Raw genomic sequence first — 15,312 nt, 5'->3', positions numbered from 1 at the left:
ACTCCCCACATTGGAAAATTCTTCTGGTTTTATTATTAGCTTTTTGGTGTTTTGAGACAGTCCCAAACATCCCAGGCTGCCCTCAAACTCATATTAGCAAGATCGGCCCTGATCTCACAATCCTCCTGGGTCTACCTCCCATGTGCTGGGATGACAGCTGTGCACTATCACCTGTCTGAAAAATCGGAGTATCAGTTTTCACGAGATGTTTCTGGGCTCTGGACGTGACAAGCTCCCAGGGAGATTGATCAATGACGGTCTGTGTCCCCTTCGGGCACCCCCTGCCCTGTTCTTTGTGCATCACCCCTCTTTTCTTTGGGTGACATTCTGGACATCACATCATGTGGTCCTGATTACAGGACCACACTGGGGCTCTCACCCTCAGCTCTTGGTGCCTGTGCCCGGAGTGCCCTGGAGTAGAGCACGCTGCTGCTGAGAGCAATGCTCCGATCCTCACCGTGACCTTGCTTGCAAGACAAGCACTTTACTGGCTGAGCTATCTATCACTCCAGCACCGTCAGCTTCAATTTTTGACTTACATTTGTAAATTGTATCCATAATGAAATTTAAATTTAACTTTTTTTTCTCTTTAGAGGAATAAAAACAAAATAAGTAAATAAAATTGCAGCCCAAAAATTGGTAGAAGGGACATAAGAATGGAATCAAGGATACAGAAACAACCCAACTGTATTCTAATGCTCATCTGGGGATGTTAGAAAGAGGGTAGAAAACACAAGCAGTTGGCACAGCTCACACGGGACCTACTGTCCCGCGGTCACCACCTGCTGGCCTGTGTTAGTACTGCCTGCATATATTTCCACCTTGAGACCTGCTGACTACACAGCTTCCATGCTCTGTTGACCACAGTGGTGAATGAACAGTAGGCGAGGGCATGTGGTCACACTCTGTCACAGGGCAGCAACAGCCCTCACAAGCTAACCACCAGTATTCTTCCAAGTGTCTCTTCTGCAAATGCAGGTTTACGATGCCATCACTATGTGTCCCCAGGTGGCTCTGTTCTCCCATGCTGCCACACGCTCCCCGGGCTGCCCTCAGGACTATCAGGCACCTGAGTGGTCTTCCCTAACCTCTCCTTGGCAGTTTTCCTTCTTGCCACACCCCACTCGTCCTAACTCTGGTCTTCTAAGGAAGTTGCCAGCTGTCAGCGCTCAGACTACCTTCCCCTACACCTTCACCCATGTCCATGCATCCCTGCATTTTGATGTGTCGTCCTTTCTCCCATCGCTTCCCCCTGAAATGATCCCTAGTGCTTAAACTGCTCCTCAGATGTCATCTCCTGTAGGAATCTAAACCCACTCATCTTCCCCACCCTGTCATTGATTAGTAATTAGTATCCCTACCTCGTGTCCTTGGCAGCTCTGATATGCTCCAGGCACATCCTGTCCTCTTAGGTTGCATCAGCTCCCTCCTTCCTCTCCTTCCCACTTATCCCCAGCCTGGTGTTCTTGCAGAAAGATCAGGGGAACATAAGTAACAGTGATGACATGAATTCATTATCAGTAGAACAGGGGCTGATGCTTCCAGTACAGAGTTGGGAACTATAATCATTTTTTAATCACTCATATTTTTTTTTAATTTTCAAACTATTTAGAAGAGGTAGTTTCATTGGGAAGGCTTGAAAAAGGAATGACTAAGTTTCTGAAAGTCATTCTCTTGGGATTTGATGGTCTGAGTGTCTTGGTATGTGAGTTTCTTTAACTCCCATGCATTTGATGATGGAACTGTGGCTCTTTTGTTTTTTTAAGTGGGAAATGAAATAAAATTGATGTTGTGTATAGGTAGAAAACTCCTGGTAAGAACCAAGAATTCTTATCCCTCCCTAAGACTAATAGGATGCTCAACCTCCTGGGAAGGGAAACCCAGCTACAAAATATGGCACAGCTATTCCCCAGTGAGGGGTGCCTACTGAGGTCATTGGGTAGCAAGCACTAGGGAGTGACAGCTTGGGAGCATGAAGAACACAGCCCATGGCAGAGTTCACAGGAACAAGACCTCATTCTATCCTAAATTACAGAGACTAGTGAGTATGGTGGTATTGTGTTCCCCAAAATATTGTGTACTCTAATAAATTTATCTGGGGTCAGAGAACAGACAGCCACTAGATACAAAGGCTAGAAAATGGTGGCACTCACACCTTTAATCCTAGCATTCCAGAGATAGAAATCCCTCTGGATCTCTGTGAGTTCAAGGCCACATTGGAAATAGCCAAGCATGGTGACACACGCCTTTAATCCCAGAAAGCCAGCCTTTAATCCCAGGGAGTGGTGGTAGAAAGCAGAAAGATATATAAGGCGTGAGGACCAGAAACTAGCAGCATTTGGCTGGTTAAGCATTCAGGCTTTTGAGCAGTAATTCAGCTGAGACCCATTCCGGATGAGGACTCAGAGGCCTCCAGTCTGAGGAGACCAGACCAGCTGAGGATCCAGCAAGGTGAGATAGCTGTGGCTTGTTCTGTCTCTCTGATCTACCAGCATGGACCCCAATAACTTGCCTCGGGTTTGATTTATTAAGAACTTTTAAGATTCCTGCTACAAGTGAGAGAGAAGCAGTTTGCTGTATGCCACTCTGAGGAAAGGGGTGCCAGCACAGAGCACGGGCAAAATGGTTGGCTTGTCACCTCTGCATGACACAGTGGTTTTTAAAGATCCAGGTTGTGAAAAACCACTGATCCCTTTCCCCATAGGCTGGTTCTCCTGAGAGGTACAATCTTTGCATCCTTCTAGCTACTCCAATGCCACACACACACACACACACACACACACACACACACACACACACAGAGAGAGAGAGAGAGAGAGAGAGAGAGAGACCTACACCCTATTGGTTAGGATGCAAAGTCTTATCTTATGAATATTCTGGGGCTCAGTTGTTTAACAGACTGCCTGAGACTTCCCAGCTCTCAGACAGTCACCAGCTAGGGATGAGGGGGACTAGGGCCTACTCCTTCTCTGGACTCTTGGATGAGCTTTAATTAGTGCACCTCATACTGAAAATGGGCCACAGTGACTTATTTCTTACAGCTTGGAGTCCTAGAGTGGAATTCCAGCTCCACTCTGTGCAGACTGTGGTATCCTAGTGTTTTGTTGTTGTTTGGTTTTTCGAAACAGGGTTTCTCCCTGTAGCTTTGGAGCCTGTCCTGGAAGTAGCTCTCTAGGCCAGCCTAGCCTGGAACTCAGGATTAAAGGTGTGTGCCACCACCGACTCAGATCCTCCTCCTCCTCCTTCTTTTTTTCTTTTTCTTGAACTTGGAGATAAAGGACAGTGTGACTACAATGGAACTCAATGGAGCCTATTAAGGTGATTCAACCGTGTCCCTGCACTCAAAGAGGTATCACTGGGTTCCTTAGCATATTGTCTATGTAAAGAAGGACGAAAGAAAGAGCAGGGAAGCCAATGCAATCTGCTAATCTGTTCTGGGCGGACTCTCTAATGCTAGATTGGCAAGGGACTCTACTCAGAGTCATATAATGAAGGAGGTGACAATCGAAACTGGGATATGATCTAGGTGATTTTGAGCGAAAATCTTTATCTCACAATATAATTTGTGTGCATACATGATCCTAAAGTTGTCCTTAATGGAATGTTCTGTGTGACCTCTACAGGTAGTTTGATAGAACAAGGTGTCCTTTGGGGATTCTGTCTTTCTTTCACACCTCTCACTTTTCTATCTGCCTAGTCCTGACCAACTTATTTTATCTTTTGTGCTCTGCTGGCTGGCATTATCCAGCTCACATGGATAAAACTGCTTTCCACGCGCTGTGAAATCGGGGGCATGTTTCTGTTCCACGTCCCTGAGATGCGCGTAATGGAAAGTGAGATGCCTTGTGTTTGTGCTATTTTAGCTCTGATTAACCATAATGTTCAGGTAACAACCAGAAACCGTAAAGTTACGTAGCTGTGAAGTTAATCGCTTTTCAACGGCTCCGTCTTCAGACCCCGAGAATAGCTGAGACTAAAACCCGATATAACCAGTTGGTGCACTCTACAAAGTGAAAGCCTCTTTGATAAGGATAGAGAGCTGTATCTGGGTCATTAGAACCAGGTCAATATCAACCTGTCCACTTAGCACCTAACAGTCGACCATAGGTTCATGGGTTTTACTCCTATACCTGTCTAAATCTGAGGATCAACTGTGATTCACTGACCCTGCAACTTACTCTTAATTGTGTGGTGGCCCCACAACTTCGAATATGTTGTCTCATTTGGGGCTTTTCTGCAATTCCCAATGGCCTCTGCAGTGAAAACTATATAGAGATAATATGGATATTCAGGTAGTGATTTTATAACATTGAATTATCAGGGATTTACTTAATGATGTGAATAAATAAATCGTAATTTTATCTAGGTAGGAGTGAGTGGGTCTTTTCTATTGACAGAGTGAGAATACGATTAGCCACCTGAAATTATAAGACAAGACAAAATGAAGCTTGCCCTGAAGAGTTCTCAGGTCGCCCCATTTATGAGATATATAATCTAGTATTTGATATAGAAGGAGGCTTTGTAGGACTCTTACCTAAGAGACACGAAGTGCTCAGATGCAAGGCTAAGACAGCAGGGACATTGTGAGTCACAAGCAGTCCCATATTCTAGGAGGCAACTACACTTCTGCACTTAAAGTGTATGTAGTTTCAAATTTCCGAAATTGATGAATGACACATCATAAAAGATTATAGCACAGATGGATAGATGGCATTATCGCCAGCGGTTTACGCTCTCATTTTGTTTCATAGCACTCAAATTGGGCTTGAAAATATACTTACTAGTATGCCACATGAAAACTTGATAATGGAGATATAGAGAAAATCCCCTTCGTACTCTAAAATATAAATTGGAGTTATAAAAATCTGGGGACTTATCTATATTAATCGCATTATTTCATAGAAAAAAATCTCATATAATAAGCCCAGCACGCAAAGCTTTAATTAAGTTCAGAGTCTCTTAGATGCCTTCTGCTGGGACTACATTTTTACAATTTGCATAGATTTTCTGCCCTGTAAATTCTTTTTTAACATAACTTTGCTTGTTGTGATTGATTCTCCCAGTAATTCTCACAGAAACCCAGGAATATAGAAAACATGAATATTTAAAGGCATATTGTATTCAAGATTGATAACTCTCTACTAGCTTTCAAGAGACTTGCCCATGTCTGTTGATTCATAAGTCTATGTCCATACTCTCAGTGCTCCTTTGTGTTTTAGAGTGATAAATACATTACATGATTTTCGGAACTGATATTGATGACGGATGACGAAGGCATGAATATCAGCTATAGATTCTCCAATATGTATGTGAGTTTTTGCAGGCTATTAAGCAATTAGTCATGGGCAATATTACGGCAGTTCATCAGATATTATATGACTCACACCGAGGCATCTAATCTGAGCTTTTCAATAGAAGAAGGTTTCCTCACAATGTTGTGAGGAGTCGACCCCTAGACAAGACGAGACAACTTTATGCCATTCTCTCCAAACTTATTGATGTGTGAGTGACCTCAGATTAGCTTCAAGTGTTACACATTGTGAACACTAGGTTTAAGTGAGCTACACTACGCATTACGTAGAGACTCATTGTGAGAACTGATGTCGCGAGTGTTGCGCCAAGACAGGTGAGCTAAAGTATTAGATTGCGTGACAATGCGTCATGAATGCGGGTAGAGTAGAGAGCACGGATCGATTGTTAAGAATGTAGTTAGTGATATAGGAGAAAGAGAGAAAAGCATGAGCGATTGAGTTTTGCCTCAGGTTTTAATTACAGTAGAGCGACCATTGGCCTTGGCAGATGAGTTGCAACCGTAGGGACAGATGTAAGCGAGGGTTCCTTTGTGGGTGATATACAAGAAGCTTAAGCTAGTAGCATTTGGTCTGAGCAGGTTAGAGCACAGCTCAGCATTTTTCTCGCCCTATTTGGTCTCACATCCATGTTGCCCCCAATTTAACTGCTTGAGTTACAGTGGTCGAAACGCACTGACCTTCCTCTCTCCATAGTGATGGACTTTCAAGAGTAGTGTGAGCTCATGCGGCGCAGTGTACAGTATAAATAACTCTTCACATAACGCATAAGTTGGCTGGTTCTTTTCGGAGTGGTTGTCATATACAATTCAGAGCAGAAGGAATATCTTTGAAAGAAAGCAAAAGAAATATCATATGAGATAGAGCGTGTAAAACATTGCAAAGTGCAAAATATAGTCTACATATATAAAAAGAGACTATATGTGGGGTGTGGTCCAAACTGTAAATGTTAGAACTTTGGTATGATCTCGCTAAGTGCAGCCAGCCTACGCTCGCCTGGTCTGGGAATCCACAGATGCGTAATTTGCATCGCTCTGGAAACTTCACGCGCTGTTGGCGTAGTAACTCTGAGTCTTTTGGTGAGAGAATAACGAAAAGGAAGGTTTGATTCTGCCTTGGGGCCAACAAAGGCTCTCATCAGATCAGTCTCATTGTGAAATAAGTCGCGCAACGCTAGCCTACAGAAGGTCCACCTTGGGCTTCGAAGACTATACCGTTATCAGGAATCACACTCCTTCTATCAAGGTAAGCTATCTCGGCACCCATAACTGTTCTGTGTGCCCCACCAAAGAAACACGCATCCCCCCGTGTGTCCTGACTCATAAATGTACTTTTCTTATGGGCCTTGCCAAGGAGCTAGCCTTTTAGCCTGCCCAGCCCCTGTGGGTGGCTGTTCCTATGTTATCATCAACCCCTCCATTCCTGGCCTATGAAGCGCCAACATGGAGCTCCAGAAGGACCTTAAATTATTATCACTCATAGCTTAGATCATAATGTAGTTCATATTACACATCCATCGACAGTGGTTCCATTCTAGCGTCTCGATTGCGTGAACCTTGTTAGACACCATATACCTTTAATGTAATTTCAACTTGTTCATCTTCGTACATTAAATGGTAACTTTCAATTTTTACTCTTTTCATTTCCTTTTACTGTGTTGTTGCATCGTTCTATTCTACAATGCCACAGAGCGCGCAAACCCCACCCCCAGCTCATGATTGAATATACTGCGCCAGACATTATATATCGCATATAGGCACGTTCCTAGGCAGTAGAGTTCGCTCCATTTAATCGCGCTTATATCTCGCTCCTATAAACATCACTGGATTAATAACACCTTTAAGCACTTTTCTTTCTAGAGGACAGATAGACTCATATTGTTTAAAGAGATCTCCTAGCCTTGAACCCAGATCCCTCGTTAAGCTGCTGTGCAAGCGATAATCACTTAACCTGCGAAATTAGATTTATGGCATGTCTTTGGTTTCTTGACCTTTTCAAAATTATATGTCAATCTGCCCTGGTCAATTGAGCAAAACTATGAATGGCAAAATAAAAAAGAAATGTAAATCATCCCTCTCCACATCAGATAGATTTATCGGTGGATATATATAAACGAAGATAGTTCATTAGACTATCTGTACACTACTGTATATAGCAAGAATGTCTGCTGTGCTGTAATCATTCAGGAGATAAGGTGTGTTGCGTCTACTCTACCACTCTCTCATGAGACCTTGAGTTAAGTCACACGGTGAAATCACATCGAGGCTACGGACGCATGCTCCATGAACTAATAATTGGAGGTGAATCACAGGTCAAAGGATTCAACGATAAGAAGCCACAAGATAGAAAATCTAGAGACATTATATGGACAGAGCATAGTGAGATGAATTAAAATGAAAGAGCTCTTTGATGAAAGATCTTCTCAGACGCTCTCGCACGCCACAGCATGAAGGAGTGCAACTGGGAAGTGGGTCCATGAGTAGATAGATTTAAATGCATCTGGTCGTCTTGTGACAATTCAAACACATGTACTCTCACTAATACATACAGAGAATATTTTTATGCCTCCTGTCTTTACCATAGAGACCAGAAACTGATGAAGCCACGCTCTCATCTGAAGCCTCGCTACTGTACTTATACAGTCTATCTACCGATATCTAATCAATGAATTAGAGAAAAGCGTGTTCTAGAAGCTAACACTAGTTCTATTTGACTCACTCAAGCTGACCATAGATATGGCACCTACAAGTAGTACGAGTGTAGAAATTGGAGGTGCCCGGATGCTAGAGTTATGGCGATAATCGCACTATATAGAACTTGACAACCAAAGGGAGCGCGTGAATAGGACGATAGCGAGAGGATTATCCTTCCCGGAATGCGATATTTAGATTCTGTGTATGTTTAGTTGCTGCTGGTTCGATAGAGTATTCGCTTAACATCGTGTGTCGGACAGGTGCTATCGAGGTGCTTACGCATCACCACACACAACAGTGGGCGATAGAGGCTCCAGAAAGTAACCTCTGCGCAGGCATTCGTCCACATCTCCTGCAACACGAGGTCAGACGACCCATCTCTCGCCATTTGTCCCTAGGATACCTCAAAAACTGCAGGTCCCCACTTTGGGGAGAAAAGAGGACAAAAATATTGTACTCTAAAAAGAAATCTCATATGCTAGTCCAGCTCTACTGGTCATAAGATGACAGATATATAATACTTTACCTGTTCTTGAAGTTGTTTTCTTCTCATATTTATTGTGATGGCAAAATGTGAGACGTTAAGTTGGGATGTATAACGATCATACGACCGGTTATGAGAATCAGAGTTTGGTGCAGTGTGTTTATAAACAGGTTGTGTATATTTTTGGTTCACTATGCCTCACTGTAATAGCTTTATAAAGTCTTAGTAATATAGACCTATAGTGATGCCTCTAGCATGTTTCAAATACCTGCCACTCACTCCCTAAAATTCCGCATGGAATCACGTATGGAAGCTCTCTCTCACACGAGAAATAGTCTTCCAAAGATGAGCACACTCGCCATGTGTACGATAGGTCAGGTGTGACAGTTTTAGGAACCTTGAATAGGCTGATCGACTTGTAATCTGTCTGATTGCAGCCAAGTGAGGCTTGTGTGGTCCCCATTAGTATGTCTACGTGGAAATAAAAGAACCAAACTTTTCGTACTCCTTTAGCTTGTTAATGAACCCTTCCCACAGGCAGTCCCCCAGGGCTATTGGAGAACCTATGTGCGCCGGCCATAACCAACAATTTGCCACTTTTGTTTTTGTCCTAAATGTACACCTAATGACATATCTATTGCTCTTTCTAATCACTGATATGACAAAAAATCGTAATTCATCTAATAAGTGGATGTCCAAAACAAAATGAGAGCAGCTTCCAGGAAGGAAAGGTAAACGATCTGAAATTAGCCATATCACTGCAGGGGCACTTCAACCCAGAGCTGAGGTTATGTGAGTTTTTATCCTGGGTGCGAATGTGTCTAGAGGACGAGCGATTAATGACGATGCAGTTGAATGTGTCATAGAGAAATCGCACATTGCGCTCTCCCTGTGCTAACACTGCGCAGTCCAGTCGAGCTCTCTCAGTTTTGAAGAGAAACAAGAACTCGATAGGCAATAGGAGACGGTGCGTGTGAGGTGCTCGGCTGTCTACGTCTTTCTTGATTCTTTATATGATCCCAGTCACACGTATTTCTCTCTCTCACTGCCCACACATTACACAGAGCGCGCAGTGAGACCATTCTGTTTAAAGTCGTTCCCTGTTGGGAGAGAGGGCCCTTTCAATAGCAATCACTAGATGAATTGGACCTCCCAGGACTCTCACTACTACGTGACTGTTCAAGTGAATATGTCTTAGCACTGTCATCACTCCTCGCTCAGAGTGCCAGGACTCTCACGTTGTGTGGAGCAGAATGAAGCCTGAGAGAATCCCAACCATTATCGCTCTTGCACGCCATCTATATCTTTGATTCTACGTGGTAACTGAATCGGTGAAGAATATTGGTCTTTGTATTTTCGCTTCAACAAGCTCGCAGCAAATTTCTTTTCTCCCTGGGCATTGGGGAGTGCCTGGGGATGTAAGATGAACAAAAAGATATCAACGCTAAGATTATAAAAGAAACTTCTATCCTCGGAAATCTACCAACCTCTAGTTGGAACTTCTTCACTAGGCACGTGAGTGAGCTACAAAACCATTGCATAATGCGTGACCCCTCAAACATCTTCTCCTAGGTGCTCGATAGAACACAACTGTGACAGAAGCCCTAAACCCTTCGGAGAGTAGGAGGATTCTCTGGGGGATAGGTGTCGCAGAAAGCGAACAATCTCTGCGTTCTTCAGAAGGACTGCTAGATATACAACTGTGATGTTATCATAATTAACACTCTAGACTCAACGAGATATAATGATATATGCTGAGTATAGCCACTAGATACTCTATGTTACAAATAAATCGGATTCAGATGATTGTATAAAAGTCACTGACTGGTATATGTCTTGCAACGGGAACAGTTGGACTTATCATGCAACTAAAAGTATTATCACTAATTAAACATTGGAAAACATGCCTGAAGGAGTCCACGTGAGAAAGAACGACTGGAATTCCCTGATGTTTGCCATATAAGAGATTCCCTTAACCACACGCGAAAGGTAAAGTCAACATTGATTTTGTTCTTAATACCTGCCCCCAGTGCTGGAAAAGATGGAGCGGCCTCTCAAGACAGTTAGTAGTGCAGCTGCTGCTCTGCCGAGGACAAGAGTTTGCCAGGTTTTTAGGCACCATGGTCTGAGTCGGATCTCCTCTCACCCATTCTCGCGTTCTCCTTCATACTCGCTCCACGGCGCATCTCTGGTGCCCTTCATATATGGGCACATCCCATGGGTGTGTATTGCCTGTATTGCTTATAATACACTCTGACTCTCACTAGGTTCATTACATGCTCAATCAATCATATGTCCTCTAACATATCTCTGCTCATACAAGTTTATTATTCCTCTCCTCACACACAACAGACACACACACAACACCACCACCACACACACACACTAATATAACATTTTTTTTAAAATCTATCCATGCTGTGGGTCTTAGGCCAGATTACATAATGGATTCTATTCTAGCTTAGTGCAATACGGAGCCTCATCTAGAGTAATGATTTGGGCCACCTGTAAGCTCATGGAGGTCATAGATGTGAATTCTGCATTGGCATAGGTTGACGGCATTATTCCACCTATACAGCTTAATCCCTCTGTGGTTAAAACGTGCATCGAACTACCTGATAGTTTTCAGTTAATAACTCCAAACTTCTGGAGACTCGCACTCTGCCAATTTTTATGAGAGCATAGCATGTTGAAATCATCCCACCGCTTAGTTGAATCTAAACTGTGCAGCTAGAGACGGCCAGGAAAAGGGGTTGAGAATTGACGATACAAATCGTCATTGAATGCTTCGTTCTTTTTTGTGATAAGAAGGTGCCACATGTATTGCTTTAGTTTTTCAGACTTCACTTGAGCCCTCACGCGCAAAGACACTGCAAAAAGTATGAAAGAGCTGAGTTATTCAAACTCTCCAGCCATCTTAAGGCCCTATGCGATTGTTTTAATGTTATCCAGAGAATACTAGTATAAGAGGCATAATCTCTCATACTTGATCCCGTTGGGTGAGATCGTATGCTAGTGGCTGAAGTGCAGTTGCTCACGCTTATAATGACGGCACTTACGTAAGAGCTGGATATATAATAGAAGAGAGGCCTTTAACTCCAGTAGTTTACATTACCTACTTCTCCGGCCAAGTCCAGCTTGCGGCAACTGAAGTACGACATCGCGCGAGATTAAGATATACGTAGACCACCTAATTAATGTATACACTGAATAAGTGGTTATGGATTAAGCGGCTCGCATCACGCAAGGAAGGAAAGTGTATTGCACAGGACTGCGCTCGCTGATAGAGAGTGGATCGAAGATAGTGTCTCGTCAAGCGGATTGGAGAGCATTGCGTGGAGCAGTACAGAGACAGATGTGGAGAGTAGCAGAGATGTGAGGGACCGCCAGTGTTGGAGATTTGTACTCAAGATGAGGTACGAGAAGTGTAAACAGAGAAAGGATTTGTCGCTGTGAAGTAATGGTGGATCAGAGACTAGTGCAGTAGCGATATGTCGTGGATCTGCTCAAGGAGCTATCTGCTCCAATTTGTGTACAACTTATACGTGCTTATAGTCCTTCATGTGTGAGAGACAAACACACCATCACTCATCTCAGAGTTGCCATTCTTGGATTCTTGGCATTTTAGAGGACAAGCCAGCCCAGCCATCAGAATTGATCAATACAAATAAGCATTATTTGTAAGAATTTTATATATATATATATATATATTATATTCCACAAACGGGCTCTACGTTGTACCATCTACGCTTATTTCTACTTGACGTTAGAAATAAACAACATAGAAACTCTGAGAGTGAGATGTGATAGAATTTCGCAACAATTGATCAGTATTGTAATATGTACACACACATAAGATCTTTACTACGACAGCATAACTCTTCACGGGCTTAGGGTGAGAGCGGAATGAAAAGCAAGAGTAGAAATAGTGGAGATAACTATAGCTTCTTGAAAACACGCTCGTGAATTAATATAACTGATTAGATGGATACCTTAATACAGTGTAATTCACCTTTGCCTCTGCGTCCGTTGTAATAATGAGTCAAGTGGCAGTGCACATGTTAGCTCATATATTAGATTGGAACGTTGCTTGCTGAGTCGCTCCTATTGCTTAGGTGAAAAGACAATAATGTGTAATTCTCAGGAAGTGATTATGGCATTGTTAGAGGAAGTGTGCTGATTGGGGGTGGGTTTGGTGAATGTGTTCTCTCCACACTCTGTGTCGACTCGCCCACGATATTCAGTTCCTATCTCTTTTCTCTGTGTCTAAGCATGTATATGGATACTTACAGCGTTATGACTAGTTATGCCACAGAGTGCCATGCCTGCTATACCACTCTGCCAATGACATCTATTTGGTCCCAACCCAGTCCTACACGGAGCTCACACTCTACAACGTAGAACTACATCTAAACATAACTCTCAAACATTAATGAGCTTCTATTAATAGGTTGTATTATGTCACATCTTGTGAGGAACACTGAATAACAAGGTTCTTCGCACGCACGCACTTTACTGATAGTGGTATAAAGGTTGTTTTGGTCATTAACTCGCTACTCTCTATACTGATGCAGCCACGTGCACACTGCACACTAAAACACACAGATATAATCAAGTCTTAGAAAATATTAGAACGAAACTGTATAGACATAAATTCTCGAGTATCCGTCCACTCAGGCTATCATGATTAGGTGTGAAACCTTATGCACATACGAAGATAGAGACAAGTGGAAAGGAATTTGTAACAAAGTTTTGATTAGGATTTATCGGGTCTTAGATAGTGTGTCTTCACGCTTTTCGGGACTAGATATTGGCTAATTCTAGCTTTTCTATCTCCATGAGATACAATTACACACACTCATACAAATGGCAAGTTGTTTTCTTGTCCTCTTCCCAACAGTTGACAAGGCACTGATACAATCAACGGGAAATATGGCAAATCTGCAAAAACATAGATATAAATCCCTCTTTGGAAGCCACATAAGAAGGAAGCAATCCTGATTCATTTGGACAACCTGATAATCGGCGCACCCAAACCAAATCACGCGTCCAAGAACGGAAGTTGAGAGAGTTAATACAGTTGTCGCAACTCAAACAGCAACGGTAATACTTCGGATAACTCTAATCATAATAGACGTGTTAGGAGATGACATCAGTGGAGTTAGCAAAATCAATCACAAGAGGTAGAGAGGAGTGATTGATACACACTCTCACTCACTCGACTGGCTTGTGTGTTCTCCTTAATACTGTATGACATATGATGCATCTCGAGCTGACTCTAGCTTGTTGAGGTACATAGGAAATGATTTACAGCAGAGCGGTACAGATACCCTCGTCCAGACTTTTATCCCACGAAAACCATGGGAATATACCGCGAAAGGAGAAAAAAGAGCTTTAAGGATTCAACATGTATATACGAAGAAGCAGGATTTGAACAGATAAACTATAGGAGTCACCGTTAAAAAATTATATATTTTCACCTCATCCAATTACACAAAATAATGAGAATTACCTTACGTGTTTACAACCAAAATATGCACAGAAGAAATCATAAATTATAATCATTAATCATTTGCTCGTGAACCCTCAAAAATGCATTAATTGTAGGCTAGAACTCAGATATAACGAAGCATGACACAATGGATCAATTATATTATGAACATTCTTAATAGAATATCAACGTATAAACACCTTTATGCAATGCATTCCAGTTAGAGACTATGTCATTGATAAAGCACTACTAATCTTAAGTACTGCCTCAATACTGAAGGCAAGCTTTCTCTCAAGAATAGATATCCATTTCTTTCTATACCAACTTTAAAAGGCACATCCGACATTAATTAAGATGTTGACATAAGCTCTGAAGAATAGTGTTTTTTTCTGTTACTATGGTGATCTATTTGCTTCTTACTTTACGTTTTATCTTTCTACTCTACTCTTAGTGCTAGGAATGATGATGAAGATATTCTTAGTTACTGCTCCGGACTCGTTAGCATGAGGAACTTGCATACTCACATAACATCACCTCACATTGATCTCTTCGGAGTTTCTGGTGTCACATTCTCGAGAGGAGTCATAGAATTCCGAGAGTATCTTCAGAGTAAGATGAGTAAACACTATTGATAAGCACGGGCTCTCTGAATCTATCTGTAAACATTTGCTCGCTATAGAATAAAGATATTAAATGTTAATTGGCTCAGTGATTCTGGTCAGTTACAAATCTCCGCATATAAGCCCTATTGCATTGTTAATGTTCAAGAGAACAAACAAACAAATGTCTACTTCGCTGTTTGGAGTGGGTGCTCTCAGTGATAAGTGGTTTTTATAATGAGGCACTAGATATGAAGCAGAGCCTTAACTCAAAGCTACATGGGACTGGACTTCCGGGCTGCAGTTGCCTGAAAGAGGCTGGGAGGGATTCTCCCTTATACTTTGCTGCTTATACAGGGTGGATAGAGAGAGAGAGAGAGAGAGAGAGAGAGAGAGAGAGAGAGAGAGAGACAGAGAGAGACAGAGACAGAGACAGAGACAGAGATGAGACAGGGAGATTGACAGAGAGACAGAGATGAGACAGAGAGAGACACAGAGAGAGACAGAGACTGTGCAAGACATGGCTAGATCTTGCTCAGGCTGCCAATCTCTTACAACAGTTACATCTTAAAGCTTTAGGTCCATGACCTAACACCCATAGCCATATCTCAAGTGCAGGTGGAATATTTTCTAAGACAAGCCAGCCTCAGCCATAAAACAAACTTTGGTAAAAATTTAAAAGATCGAAATAACACAGTATATTTGACCACAGTATGATTGAGTTAAGAAAGAAGCA

Source organism: Peromyscus leucopus, chromosome 5 (assembly GCF_004664715.2).
Source record: "Peromyscus leucopus breed LL Stock chromosome 5, UCI_PerLeu_2.1, whole genome shotgun sequence".
Taxonomy (NCBI): Eukaryota; Metazoa; Chordata; class Mammalia; order Rodentia; family Cricetidae; genus Peromyscus; species Peromyscus leucopus.
The sequence above is the reverse complement of the archived record's forward strand: the minus strand, read 5'-3'. Positions refer to the sequence as shown.